The sequence below is a fragment of the Bacillus rossius genome, chromosome 8 (assembly GCF_032445375.1).
Source record: "Bacillus rossius redtenbacheri isolate Brsri chromosome 8, Brsri_v3, whole genome shotgun sequence".
In the NCBI taxonomy this organism is placed as follows: Eukaryota; Metazoa; Arthropoda; class Insecta; order Phasmatodea; family Bacillidae; genus Bacillus; species Bacillus rossius.
In genome coordinates, this window is record NC_086336.1 from 24,600,803 (window position 1) to 24,616,027 (window position 15,225).

Consider the following 15,225-nt stretch of genomic DNA (forward strand, 5'->3'; position numbering starts at 1 on the left):
GGCAGTTCACTCGAACACACTACCCCGATCTGGATTATCACATTTCTCTAAGGCGACAAGCCAGAAACAGGGCACAAAGACTTCGCACACCAGAAGCCAGAAACGAATACAATAGACTAAATAATCTCGTACAGCGCAAATTAAAACAGGAAAAAATAAATCAATTCGGAAACTTAATAAACGAAGTAGCCACAAAACCGCAGGAAATGTGGAAACTATCTCGCAGGCTCCGCGGTAACAAAAAATTTATTTCAACCCCAGCTATTATAACAGCCAACAAGGCCAACGCATTCGCAGATCTACTGGAGAAACAATTCTCCCCGAACACAGACGTAAATGATAGAAACTTCATTTTAACAACAACACAGGCGGTAAATAACTATTAAGAACAGGCACGCAGTCTGTTCCTGAACCCATAACGTTAAGGGAACTTTTAAAGCTAATTAAAGACAGTCCGAACAACAAATCAGGCGGCACGGACGCAATAAATTACGAAACACTTAAAAAACTCCCTCTAGAGGCACTTGAATATTTACTGGCGATATTCAATGCAATACTAACACACAAAACTTACCCCGATTCCTGGAAACTTGCAAAAATAATCACAATACCTAAACCAGGGAAAAACCCAGCCATCCCAGAAAACAGGCGACCTATAAGTCTTCTAAACAGTATGAGTAAAATTTTTGAAAAAGCCTTACTCTCGCGCCTTCAAACACACGTAGAGGAACACGACCTGATTCCAGACATTCAGTTTGGTTTTAGGAAAGGTCACTCAACAATCCACCCCTTAATTAAAATCGTTGAAGATGCTACCGACGGATTTAATAACCCATCTAAAGCCTACACAGTAATGACAATGCTCGACGCAGAAAAAGCATTCGACAAAGTCTGGATTCCGGGTCTTATTCAAAAATTAATAAACTTCAAATTTCCAGACACATATATATATATACCTGGTGGCCCACTATCTATGGCGTCGTAACTTTTATGTTGCTCTGGACGGGGATAAATCGACTACTCGCGAACTCACAGCTGGGGTGCCGCAGGGCTCCCCTCTCTCTCCTTTATTCTATAATATTTACACAGCGGACATACCGCCAGAAAACGCCTACGTACAGATGTATGCGGACGATACAGCCATAATTAAACAATCCGGAAACTAAAAATATGCCATGGTTTGCGTCCAACGACAGCTGACAGCACTTGAGCAATTCTACACTCGGTGGCGAATTAAAATAAATGCAGCAAAATCAACCACGCTTGTAATATCAAAACGTAGAGGCAGACCAGACAGGGAGCTAGAAATTTTTCATCAACCCATTCCTAATGCTACACAGGCAAAATATTTAGGACTCACGCTAGACAGAACACTACTATGGGGAAAACACATTGCTCGAGCAACAAACATTGCAACAGAATCCTTAAGAAGCCTGTACCCAAGGTAAAAGCACCTAATTTACCACGCAGCAAAAAACTCCAACTTTTCACTCAAATTGTACGCCCGCAGTTGCTATATGGATGCGAGGTCTGGGGCTATGCTGCAAATCACCATATAAATCGGCTACAAGTTAAACAGAATAATTTCCTAAGGGCCATTTTAGATTGCAATAGATTTACGAGTAACGAAACTATTCACAACGCACTAAAAATTTCGTACATCCGCGAAATAATATCAAAGAATAATAATAAAATGTATCTAGATTTACCACAGCACGAAAACGCACTGATAAATTCAATAGGGATTTACAACCCGTCCGAGCAATGTAAACATAAAAAACCTCGTTTAAATTAAAACGATAAATATTAAAAACGAAAGCGACATGGATTCAGTTTTTAAAAGGTCTTCAAAAACTTAAAATTACATATAATAGCTCTCCGAACACCTCGTGCGGGGGCCTGCGGGTCCCGGCCAATCACAGGCCTAGAAGCTCTCTGATTGGTCGGGGTGCTGAGGGCTTCCAAACAAAACTGTTTTTCCGCCCGACCCCAAGGCAGTCGCACTCCAGCTCCGGGCGTGTTCACACCGCGCGGAGCCTACAGTTTAAAGTTTAAAGTTTACACGGCCTATACAATTCAAAATGGTCCGAAGCACGCAGGTATATGTACAATCCCCTCGGGTTCACTGCCTGTGTTGTTAGGGCTGACTCCCTATGCCTGATGGGCGCGACCCGCCTGGTAGGTTTCACCTCCAGTGCCGGCCGCGTTTCGGAAAGGCATTGGATTTTGAATCATAATAATAAAATACACTCCTACCTCACCACTTAATAATAACCAATTAATTCTCTTAACTTTTCTGCAAATCTCTCTCCTAGCTAATTCAAAATGGTCCGAAGCATGCAGGTGTAGGTTTTGACCCACGTAGGGTTCACTGCCAGTGTTGTTAGGGCTGACTCCCTATGCCTGAAGGGCGAGACCCGCCTGGCAGGCTTCACCTCCATTGCCGGCCGCGTTTCGGAAGGCATGGGATTTTGAATTAACAAAGCTAGTTCCGTAAATCTATCATCACCTAATAAATATTTATTTTCCCTTCCCCGGGGTACGTAACATTTTAGTCACACCACTACAATACGCGCGACAATCCACATACACGTCGTAGCACCTTGTCAAGGCAGAATCATGCAGGTGAACTGGTAGAGGGAGCTGCCCCAGCCTTCGCTGGGGATCCGGGCCGAGAGGCATGCATGCCTGTCAGGGCAGGGCTCTGGGGGCATGTACAGTAGCTTTAAGTCTAGATTTAAAAAAAATATATATATATATATATAATAATAAAAAATTTAAAAAAAACTGGACGAGGGCATCTCTCTGCTCGAACAATAATAGAATAGGACGACCTTCATTTATTCATTTCACTTTCTATTTTTCAGGTTTAGAAGACAACAGCCTGGGGGCTAGCTACAGCAATACTGGTTTAGCCTAACTTTGACCGAACTATATTGAAACACAATAGTTCGGTCCTTCAGGCGGCCAGTGGTTTACTAATCTTTGTAATTTCTTTTACCGTATCACCAACACGACCACACGATGATATGCCTGTGCGAGTTACGGCCTGAACTACCTGTTGTTACATGCAATAATGGGCTAACTACCCTAGCATGTTTCTGTGTTCCCAGGGGTTCGTAGGAGCGGCTTGCACAGCTTTACACTACACGCCACACCCGAATTTAACTAGGTCACTTGAAATTACAGCACACCGACAAGCCTCTATTGCACACCAACACGACACTACATCACGCCAGTTAGCCGATCTAGCTGGTGGGGAGCTTCTCTCCCCCGCCGAATTAGGTACACGTAATTTATATAGCATTACACAACCTACCAGCGCACACACAGGCCCGTGTGCCAAACTTATCCCACAAGACACGCGCCCCGCCCGTTGATCCAAGTGATTCTACAGAAGTGTGGGGTGCACCTGATTTACTATGCACTAAGCGAGTTAATGAAACTTCGGTTTCTGGTCTCGCACACACTAACTGCCCCGGATGGCAATATGATGGATCGGCGGCGGCACCAGTCAGCGTTCACTTCGCACCAGGCAGTGGTGCAGAGAGGACAGCCTCTCTAAGGCCTAGCTTCGCTGTTCAGATCAGTGTTTGTCAGCCACCACTGCCCTTAGGTTTTAGGCGACCGGCGGGTCGGATAGCCCGCGAACCGCGACAGGGAAATGGCGGACGCGCAGGGTGAGGGACACCGGACACACACACCGATGGAGGCGCAGAGTGCGAAACTCAAACGCGACCGAGCGGACGACGACGACCACGATTTCAAACTGGCAGGAGGGAAGCGAGCTCCGCGATGCAGCTCACTCGACAGGGGGAGGGGGAGCAGGAAAGTCTCGCTAAACAACAACGAGTGCGCGCACTACGACAAGAGCTCAGACAACAAAATCACAGCCACGGTCAGTACGGCAAACAGGTACGCCCCCCTGGCAAACCCACAGCCGGAAAACACATCTCCGTCACAACAACCAAATTCACAACACTGCGACACTCCGAATAGGTACAAAGGCGTGCCTATCATGGTAAAAGAAACACAAAAACTAAAAGAAATTGCCACGTTTCTTAACCAGCACAGAGTACCATTCAAAAACACCATTACTCGCAGACGGGAGCTCCGGCTCAGTTTTGAAAATAGGGAAGGGTACGGAAAAGCCCTAAAATTCCTGAAAGACAACAACATCTACCATCACACGTTCGCACATCCAGATGAGCGAAATACCAAAGTAGTAATTAAGGGTTTGTATCCCGCAGTAGAAGAAGCCGAGATCAAACAGAAACTAACAGATAAGGGTTTCACAGTAATCGATGTGCGCAATTTTGAAATCAGCCGGCCCGACTCCACAGGAACACCAAAACGAACCCGATCCGGAACTTTCTGCGTGACACTCGCGGCCCCCGCGGAGAACATCACGTCACTCAAAACCCTGTACTATACATCTGTAGTGGTACAGAAATACAAATCCCGCCCTCAAGACGTCGCACAATGCAAACGCTGTGGTGAATTCGACCACACACAGGCCCGCTGCAATAACCCACCAAAGTGCGTTAGGTGCGGGGAAAAACACACGAGGGGGGACTGCAAGAGGGACGACCATGCAGACAAGTTCTGCTTTAACTGCAACACTCAGGGCCACACCGCAGCATGGAAGCAGTGTCCCGTGTTCCTGAAAATCGTGGCAAGCAGGTAACAGAGGCAAGCCAGCGCACCACAGACACCCAGACAGACGGCACCCAATCTCAGTCAGGAGGATTTCCCCCCCTCTCGCCCCGTGCACGTGCAACCACGCGCACAAAACAACAAGCAAGCCACAACAGCGCCTGCAGACAACAACAGAGCTCGCGCACACCCGGAAGACTTTCTCGGAAACGCTGGCTGGGCCCACACCAAACACAAACACCCCAGCACAAAACAGAATGGAAGGTAACACCTTTAGTGACATGTTCGAGCTGGCGGAAATACTTAAACTCTGTAACTTTACACAGCTCATCGCACAACTGAAACCACACTTCGACAAAATCCGAGCTGCGACATCTCTACAAGAAAAGCAGTTCATATTATTGTCTGCACTCATGAATCTCGCTACACCCTAAAATGGCACAGAACCCGGGGAAGTCTTTACAGGTTCTAATATTTAATGCACATGGCCTCCAAAATAAAATCTATGAACTGGAACAGTTACTTTTTGTATACGGGATCGATGTCGCTTTCATCTCTGAAACTTTTCTAAAACCACACATGCGAGTGTACATATGCGGTTACACAATATACAGAACAGACCGCCCCGCACTCCGCGGCAGCGGTACAGCCATACTAATAAAACACGGAATTCACCACCACCCGATAACAATAAATGGACTACAACACATTGAGGCCACCAGCATAAACGTCTGTAATAATAATTCGCATGTTTGCATGTCCGCGGTATACAAGACGCCACAAGACCCACTCACACCACAGGACCTCAATAAATTAATGGAAGTCGAAGATCAATTTTTTATAGCAGGAGACTTAAACAGCAAACACACTGACTGGGGCTGCACCCAAACAAACGCCAACGGGAACATTCTACACGGCCACGCGGTAGCAGGAAACTACATCATTATTGCGCCTGACTCCCCGACATGCTATCCAGTAAGTGGTGGCACTCCAGAAATTTTAGACATAGCCCTAACAAATATACCAAACGCTCAGCTAAATACAGAAAGCTTAGATGAACACTTACCGATCACTTACCGGTGCTAACACAAATAACTTTTAATGCTACATCCAACATACAACTCTTTAATAATAAACTAAAGATTACAGATTGGGACGGGTTTAAGGAAGAACTTATAGACACACTAAATCAGCCCCCCGAAATAATTTCACCTGACGAAATAAATCCTCACGTAAAACTTGCTATTAAAAAACACTCCCGTTTCGAAACAAAAAGGCAGTTCACTCGAACACACTACCCCGATCTGGATTATCACATTTCTCTAAGGCGACAAGCCAGAAACAGGGCACAAAGACTTCGCACACCAGAAGTCAGAAACGAATACAATAGACTAAATAATCTCGTACAGCGCAAATTAAAACAGGAAAAAATAAATCAATTCGGAAACTTAATAAACGAAGTAGCCACAAAACCGCAGGAAATGTGGAAACTATCTCGCAGGCTCCGCGGTAACAAAAAATTTATTTCAACCCCAGCTATTATAACAGCCAACAAGGCCAACGCATTCGCAGATCTACTGGAGAAACAATTCTCCCCGAACACAGACGTAAATGATAGAAACTTCATTTTAACAACAACACAGGCGGTAAATAACTATTAAGAACAGGCACGCAGTCTGTTCCTGAACCCATAACGTTAAGGGAACTTTTAAAGCTAATTAAAGACAGTCCGAACAACAAATCAGGCGGCACGGACGCAATAAATTACGAAACACTTAAAAAACTCCCTCTAGAGGCACTTGAATATTTACTGGCGATATTCAATGCAATACTAACACACAAAACTTACCCCGATTCCTGGAAACTTGCAAAAATAATCACAATACCTAAACCAGGGAAAAACCCAGCCATCCCAGAAAACAGGCGACCTATAAGTCTTCTAAACAGTATGAGTAAAATTTTTGAAAAAGCCTTACTCTCGCGCCTTCAAACACACGTAGAGGAACACGACCTGATTCCAGACATTCAGTTTAGTTTTAGGAAAGGTCACTCAACAATCCACCCCTTAATTAAAATCGTTGAAGATGCTACCGACGGATTTAATAACCCATCTAAAGCCTACACAGTAATGACAATGCTCGACGCAGAAAAAGCATTCGACAAAGTCTGGATTCCGGGTCTTATTCAAAAATTAATAAACTTCAAATTTCCAGACACATATATATATATACCTGGTGGCCCACTTATTATGGCGTCGTAATTTTTATGTTGCTCTGGACGGGGATAAATCGACTACTCGCGAACTCACAGCTGGGGTGCCGCAGGGCTCCCCTCTCTCTCCTTTATTCTATAATATTTACACAGCGGACATACCGCCAGAAAACGCCTACGTACAGATGTATGCGGACGATACAGCCATAATTAAACAATCCGGAAACTAAAAATATGCCATGGTTTGCGTCCAACGACAGCTGACAGCACTTGAGCAATTCTACACTCGGTGGCGAATTAAAATAAATGCAGCAAAATCAACCACGCTTGTAATATCAAAACGTAGAGGCAGACCAGACAGGGAGCTAGAAATTTTTCATCAACCCATTCCTAATGCTACACAGGCAAAATATTTAGGACTCACGCTAGACAGAACACTACTATGGGGAAAACACATTGCTCGAGCAACAAACATTGCAACAGAATCCTTAAGAAGCCTGTACCCAAGGTAAAAGCACCTAATTTACCACGCAGCAAAAAACTCCAACTTTTCACTCAAATTGTACGCCCGCAGTTGCTATATGGATGCGAGGTCTGGGGCTATGCTGCAAATCACCATATAAATCGGCTACAAGTTAAACAGAATAATTTCCTAAGGGCCATTTTAGATTGCAATAGATTTACGAGTAACGAAACTATTCACAACGCACTAAAAATTTCGTACATCCGCGAAATAATATCAAAGAATAATAATAAAATGTATCTAGATTTACCACAGCACGAAAACGCACTGATAAATTCAATAGGGATTTACAACCCGTCCGAGCAATGTAAACATAAAAAACCTCGTTTAAATTAAAACGATAAATATTAAAAACGAAAGCGACATGGATTCAGTTTTTAAAAGGTCTTCAAAAACTTAAAATTACATATAATAGCTCTCCGAACACCTCGTGCGGGGGCCTGCGGGTCCCGGCCAATCACAGGCCTAGAAGCTCTCTGATTGGTCGGGGTGCTGAGGGCTTCCAAACAAAACTGTTTTTCCGCCCGACCCCAAGGCAGTCGCACTCCAGCTCCGGGCGTGTTCACACCGCGCGGAGCCTACAGTTTAAAGTTTAAAGTTTACACGGCCTATACAATTCAAAATGGTCCGAAGCACGCAGGTATATGTACAATCCCCTCGGGTTCACTGCCTGTGTTGTTAGGGCTGACTCCCTATGCCTGATGGGCGCGACCCGCCTGGTAGGTTTCACCTCCAGTGCCGGCCGCGTTTCGGAAAGGCATTGGATTTTGAATCATAATAATAAAATACACTCCTACCTCACCACTTAATAATAACCAATTAATTCTCTTAACTTTTCTGCAAATCTCTCTCCTAGCTAATTCAAAATGGTCCGAAGCATGCAGGTGTAGGTTTTGACCCACGTAGGGTTCACTGCCAGTGTTGTTAGGGCTGACTCCCTATGCCTGAAGGGCGAGACCCGCCTGGCAGGCTTCACCTCCATTGCCGGCCGCGTTTCGGAAGGCATGGGATTTTGAATTAACAAAGCTAGTTCCGTAAATCTATCATCACCTAATAAATATTTATTTTCCCTTCCCCGGGGTACGTAACATTTTAGTCACACCACTACAATACGCGCGACAATCCACATACACGTCGTAGCACCTTGTCAAGGCAGAATCATGCAGGTGAACTGGTAGAGGGAGCTGCCCCAGCCTTCGCTGGGGATCCGGGCCGAGAGGCATGCATGCCTGTCAGGGCAGGGCTCTGGGGGCATGTACAGTAGCTTTAAGTCTAGATTTAAAAATATATATATATATATATATATATATATAATAATAAAAAATTTAAAAAAAACTGGACGAGGGCATCTCTCTGCTCGAACAATAATAGAATAGGACGACCTTCATTTATTCATTTCACTTTCTATTTTTCAGGTTTAGAAGACAACAGCCTGGGGGCTAGCTACAGCAATACTGGTTTAGCCTAACTTTGACCGAACTATATTGAAACACAATAGTTCGGTCCTTCAGGCGGCCAGTGGTTTACTAATCTTTGTAATTTCTTTTACCGTATCACCAACACGACCACACGATGATATGCCTGTGCGAGTTACGGCCTGAACTACCTGTTGTTACATGCAATAATGGGCTAACTACCCTAGCATGTTTCTGTGTTCCCAGGGGTTCGTAGGAGCGGCTTGCACAGCTTTACACTACACGCCACACCCGAATTTAACTAGGTCACTTGAAATTACAGCACACCGACAAGCCTCTATTGCACACCAACACGACACTACATCACGCCAGTTAGCCGATCTAGCTGGTGGGGAGCTTCTCTCCCCCGCCGAATTAGGTACACGTAATTTATATAGCATTACACAACCTACCAGCGCACACACAGGCCCGTGTGCCAAACTTATCCCACAAGACACGCGCCCCGCCCGTTGATCCAAGTGATTCTACAGAAGTGTGGGGTGCACCTGATTTACTATGCACTAAGCGAGTTAATGAAACTTCGGTTTCTGGTCTCGCACACACTAACTGCCCCGGATGGCAATATGATGGATCGGCGGCGGCACCAGTCAGCGTTCACTTCGCACCAGGCAGTGGTGCAGAGAGGACAGCCTCTCTAAGGCCTAGCTTCGCTGTTCAGATCAGTGTTTGTCAGCCACCACTGCCCTTAGGTTTTAGGCGACCGGCGGGTCGGATAGCCCGCGAACCGCGACAGGGAAATGGCGGACGCGCAGGGTGAGGGACACCGGACACACACACCGATGGAGGCGCAGAGTGCGAAACTCAAACGCGACCGAGCGGACGACGACGACCACGATTTCAAACTGGCAGGAGGGAAGCGAGCTCCGCGATGCAGCTCACTCGACAGGGGGAGGGGGAGCAGGAAAGTCTCGCTAAACAACAACGAGTGCGCGCACTACGACAAGAGCTCAGACAACAAAATCACAGCCACGGTCAGTACGGCAAACAGGTACGCCCCCCTGGCAAACCCACAGCCGGAAAACACATCTCCGTCACAACAACCAAATTCACAACACTGCGACACTCCGAATAGGTACAAAGGCGTGCCTATCATGGTAAAAGAAACACATAAACTAAAAGAAATTGCCACGTTTCTTAACCAGCACAGAGTACCATTCAAAAACACCATTACTCGCAGACGGGAGCTCCGGCTCAGTTTTGAAAATAGGGAAGGGTACGGAAAAGCCCTAAAATTCCTGAAAGACAACAACATCTACCATCACACGTTCGCACATCCAGATGAGCGAAATACCAAAGTAGTAATTAAGGGTTTGTATCCCGCAGTAGAAGAAGCCGAGATCAAACAGAAACTAACAGATAAGGGTTTCACAGTAATCGATGTGCGCAATTTTGAAATCAGCCGGCCCGACTCCACAGGAACACCAAAACGAACCCGATCCGGAACTTTCTGCGTGACACTCGCGGCCCCCGCGGAGAACATCACGTCACTCAAAACCCTGTACTATACATCTGTAGTGGTACAGAAATACAAATCCCGCCCTCAAGACGTCGCACAATGCAAACGCTGTGGTGAATTCGACCACACACAGGCCCGCTGCAATAACCCACCAAAGTGCGTTAGGTGCGGGGAAAAACACACGAGGGGGGACTGCAAGAGGGACGACCATGCAGACAAGTTCTGCTTTAACTGCAACACTCAGGGCCACACCGCAGCATGGAAGCAGTGTCCCGTGTTCCTGAAAATCGTGGCAAGCAGGTAACAGAGGCAAGCCAGCGCACCACAGACACCCAGACAGACGGCACCCAATCTCAGTCAGGAGGATTTCCCCCCCTCTCGCCCCGTGCACGTGCAACCACGCGCACAAAACAACAAGCAAGCCACAACAGCGCCTGCAGACAACAACAGAGCTCGCGCACACCCGGAAGACTTTCTCGGAAACGCTGGCTGGGCCCACACCAAACACAAACACCCCAGCACAAAACAGAATGGAAGGTAACACCTTTAGTGACATGTTCGAGCTGGCGGAAATACTTAAACTCTGTAACTTTACACAGCTCATCGCACAACTGAAACCACACTTCGACAAAATCCGAGCTGCGACATCTCTACAAGAAAAGCAGTTCATATTATTGTCTGCACTCATGAATCTCGCTACACCCTAAAATGGCACAGAACCCGGGGAAGTCTTTACAGGTTCTAATATTTAATGCACATGGCCTCCAAAATAAAATCTATGAACTGGAACAGTTACTTTTTGTATACGGGATCGATGTCGCTTTCATCTCTGAAACTTTTCTAAAACCACACATGCGAGTGTACATATGCGGTTACACAATATACAGAACAGACCGCCCCGCACTCCGCGGCAGCGGTACAGCCATACTAATAAAACACGGAATTCACCACCACCCGATAACAATAAATGGACTACAACACATTGAGGCCACCAGCATAAACGTCTGTAATAATAATTCGCATGTTTGCATGTCCGCGGTATACAAGACGCCACAAGACCCACTCACACCACAGGACCTCAATAAATTAATGGAAGTCGAAGATCAATTTTTTATAGCAGGAGACTTAAACAGCAAACACACTGACTGGGGCTGCACCCAAACAAACGCCAACGGGAACATTCTACACGGCCACGCGGTAGCAGGAAACTACATCATTATTGCGCCTGACTCCCCGACATGCTATCCAGTAAGTGGTGGCACTCCAGAAATTTTAGACATAGCCCTAACAAATATACCAAACGCTCAGCTAAATACAGAAAGCTTAGATGAACACTTACCGATCACTTACCGGTGCTAACACAAATAACTTTTAATGCTACATCCAACATACAACTCTTTAATAATAAACTAAAGATTACAGATTGGGACGGGTTTAAGGAAGAACTTATAGACACACTAAATCAGCCCCCCGAAATAATTTCACCTGACGAAATAAATCCTCACGTAAAACTTGCTATTAAAAAACACTCCCGTTTCGAAACAAAAAGGCAGTTCACTCGAACACACTACCCCGATCTGGATTATCACATTTCTCTAAGGCGACAAGCCAGAAACAGGGCACAAAGACTTCGCACACCAGAAGCCAGAAACGAATACAATAGACTAAATAATCTCGTACAGCGCAAATTAAAACAGGAAAAAATAAATCAATTCGGAAACTTAATAAACGAAGTAGCCACAAAACCGCAGGAAATGTGGAAACTATCTCGCAGGCTCCGCGGTAACAAAAAATTTATTTCAACCCCAGCTATTATAACAGCCAACAAGGCCAACGCATTCGCAGATCTACTGGAGAAACAATTCTCCCCGAACACAGACGTAAATGATAGAAACTTCATTTTAACAACAACACAGGCGGTAAATAACTATTAAGAACAGGCACGCAGTCTGTTCCTGAACCCATAACGTTAAGGGAACTTTTAAAGCTAATTAAAGACAGTCCGAACAACAAATCAGGCGGCACGGACGCAATAAATTACGAAACACTTAAAAAACTCCCTCTAGAGGCACTTGAATATTTACTGGCGATATTCAATGCAATACTAACACACAAAACTTACCCCGATTCCTGGAAACTTGCAAAAATAATCACAATACCTAAACCAGGGAAAAACCCAGCCATCCCAGAAAACAGGCGACCTATAAGTCTTCTAAACAGTATGAGTAAAATTTTTGAAAAAGCCTTACTCTCGCGCCTTCAAACACACGTAGAGGAACACGACCTGATTCCAGACATTCAGTTTGGTTTTAGGAAAGGTCACTCAACAATCCACCCCTTAATTAAAATCGTTGAAGATGCTACCGACGGATTTAATAACCCATCTAAAGCCTACACAGTAATGACAATGCTCGACGCAGAAAAAGCATTCGACAAAGTCTGGATTCCGGGTCTTATTCAAAAATTAATAAACTTCAAATTTCCAGACACATATATATATATACCTGGTGGCCCACTATCTATGGCGTCGTAACTTTTATGTTGCTCTGGACGGGGCTAAATCGACTCGCGAACTTACAGCTGGAGTGCCACAAGGCTCCCCACTCTCTCCTTTCTTCTATAATATTTACACAGCCGACATACCGCATGCAAACGCCTACGTACAGATGTATGCGGACGATACAGCCATAATTAAACAATCTGGTAACCTAAAATATGCCTTGGTATGCGTCCAAAGGCAGCTAACTGCACTTGAGCAATACTACACTCGGTGGCGAATTAAAATTAATGCAGCTAAATCAACCACGCTTGTAATTTCAAAACGTAGAGGCAGACCAGACAGGGAACTAGAAATTTTTCACCAACCTATTCCTAATGTTTCACAGGCAAAATATCTAGGACTCACGTTAGACAGGACATTACTATGGGGAAAACACATTACTCGACATTACAAACATTGCAACAGGATCCTTAAGAAGCCTGTACCCTATGTTAAAAGCACCTAATTTACCACGCAGGAAAAAACTCCATCTTTACACTCAAATCGTACGCCCGCAGTTGCTATATGGATGCGAGGTCTGGGGCTATGCTGCAAATCACTATATAAATCAGCTACAAGTTAAACAGAATAATTTCCTAAGGGCCATTTTAGACTGTAATAGATTTACGAGTAACGAAACTATTCATAACGCACTTAAAATACCGTACATCCGCGAAAAAATATCAAAGAATAATAATAAAATGTACCTAGATTTACCACAGCACGAAAACGCACTGATTAATTCAATAGCGATTTACGACCCGTCCGAGCAACGTAAACATAAAAAACCTCGTTTAAATTAAAACGATAAATATTAAAAACGAAAGCGACATGAATTCAGTTTTAAAAAAAGTCTTCAATAACTTTAAAATTACATAAAATAGCTCTCCGAACACCTCGTGCGGGGGCCTGCGGGGCCCCGGCCAATCACAGGCCTAGAAGCTCTCTGATTGGTCGGGGCGCTGGGGGCCTCCAAACAAAACTGTTTTTCCGTCGCATTCCAGCTCCGGGCGTGTTCACACCGCGCAGAGCCTACAGTTTAAACTTTAAAGTTTACACGGCCTATACAATTCAAAATGGTCCGAAGCACGCAGGTGTATATACAACCCCCTCGGGTTCACTGCCTGTGTTGTTAGGGCTGACTCCCTATGCCTGAAGGGCGGGACCCGCCTGGCAGGCTTCACCTCCAGTGCCGGCCGCGTATCGAAAAGGCATGGGATTTTGAATTGTGAAACAATTATAATTTCTATATATATAAATAACAATTAAAAATAAATAAATAAATACAAGCTACAAAATAACTTCAGCATCATTAACTCCACTTCTTTCGATTCAAAATGGTCCAAAGCACACAGGCATGTGCGGCCCCCTCGGGTTCACTGCCTGTGATGTTAGGGCTGACTCCTTATGTCTGAAGGGCGCGATCTGCCTGGTAGGTTTCACCTCCAATGCCGGCCGCGTTTCGGAAAGGCATGGGATTTTGAATCATAATAATAAAATACACTTCTAGCTCACCACTTAATAATAGCCAATTAATTGTCTTACATTCTCTGCGTTTCTCTCTCCTAGCTAATTCAAAATGGTCCGAAGCACGCAGGTGTAGGTTTTGGCTCCCGGGAGATTCACTGCCAGTGTTGTTAGGGTTGACTCCCTATGTCTGAAGGGCGAGACCCGCCTGGCAGGCTTCACCTCCAGTGCCGGCCGCGTTTCGGAAAGGCATGGGATTTTTAATTAACAAAGCTAGTTCCGTAAATCTATCATCACCTAATTAAATTTCCCTTCCCCGGGGTACGTAACATTTTACAGTCACACCACTACAACACGCGCGACAATCCACACACATGTTTTAGCACCTTGTCAAGGCAGAATCATGCAGGTGAACTGGTAGAGGGAGCTACCCCAGCCCTCGCTGGGGATCCGGGCCGAGAGGCATGCATGCCTGTCAGGGCAGGGCTCTTGGGGCTTGTATAGTAGCTTTAAGTCTAGATTAAATAAAAAAATAATAAAAAATAATAATAAAAAAATAAAAAAAAATAAAAAAAATTAAAAAAAAAAACTGGACAAGGGCATCTCTGTGCTCGAACAATAATAGAATAGGACGACATTCATTTACTAATTTCACTTTATATTTTTCAGGTTTAGATGACAACAGCCTGGGGGCTAGCTACAGCAATACTGGTTTAGCCTAACTTTGACCGAACTATATTGGAACGCAATAGTTCGGTCCTTAAGGCGGCCAGGTGATTACTAATCTATGTAATTTCTTTCACCGTATCACCAACACGACCACACGATGATATGATGGATCGGCGGCGGCACCAGTCAGTCAGACTTAGTATACCTGATGATGGCAGCTGCAATACTG